Source organism: Penaeus monodon, chromosome 26 (assembly GCF_015228065.2).
Source record: "Penaeus monodon isolate SGIC_2016 chromosome 26, NSTDA_Pmon_1, whole genome shotgun sequence".
NCBI lineage: Eukaryota > Metazoa > Arthropoda > Malacostraca > Decapoda > Penaeidae > Penaeus > Penaeus monodon.
This window is the reverse complement of record NC_051411.1, coordinates 19984485-19985108: the sequence shown is the minus strand read 5'-3', so window position 1 is coordinate 19985108 and position 624 is coordinate 19984485.

Here is a 624-nt window from a genome sequence, read left to right as displayed (position 1 = left end):
AAATTTTTCCTTATTACGTTTTTCATAAATCATTATCATCATATCCTCATTATTGCAATTTTTATCATCATTATTGCAATTGTTATCATTAATTATTGCAATTATTGGGAGTTATAGTATATATTTTGCAATAATACTAAAAACCACAACAACAATAATAGTAATAACAATAATAATAACAATAATAACGATTTTATATAATTATTTTTTGATTATTTTAAATTAGTATCGTTATTACTGAAATTATTACTGTTATAATAATTATTTTTGCAATTATACTACCAGTACAAATAATAATAATGATAATAATAACCAATAATAATTCTAATAACAATATTATAACCATTAGCATTATTATTTTTATACTTATACTTATTTTTAAATTATTGTTATTATTACAGATATAATAGATTTTTTGGCAATAATACTAATAATTAAGATAATAGTAATAATAATAATAATAATAATAATAATAATAATAATAATAATAATAATAATAATAAAAATAATAATAAATTTTAATAATATTCAAATGTTATCAAAATTCTCTTTATTCTCACTTTTATCATCATTATTGTTATGATTAATACAATTCTGGAAATTATTTTATCATTATTACCCTAA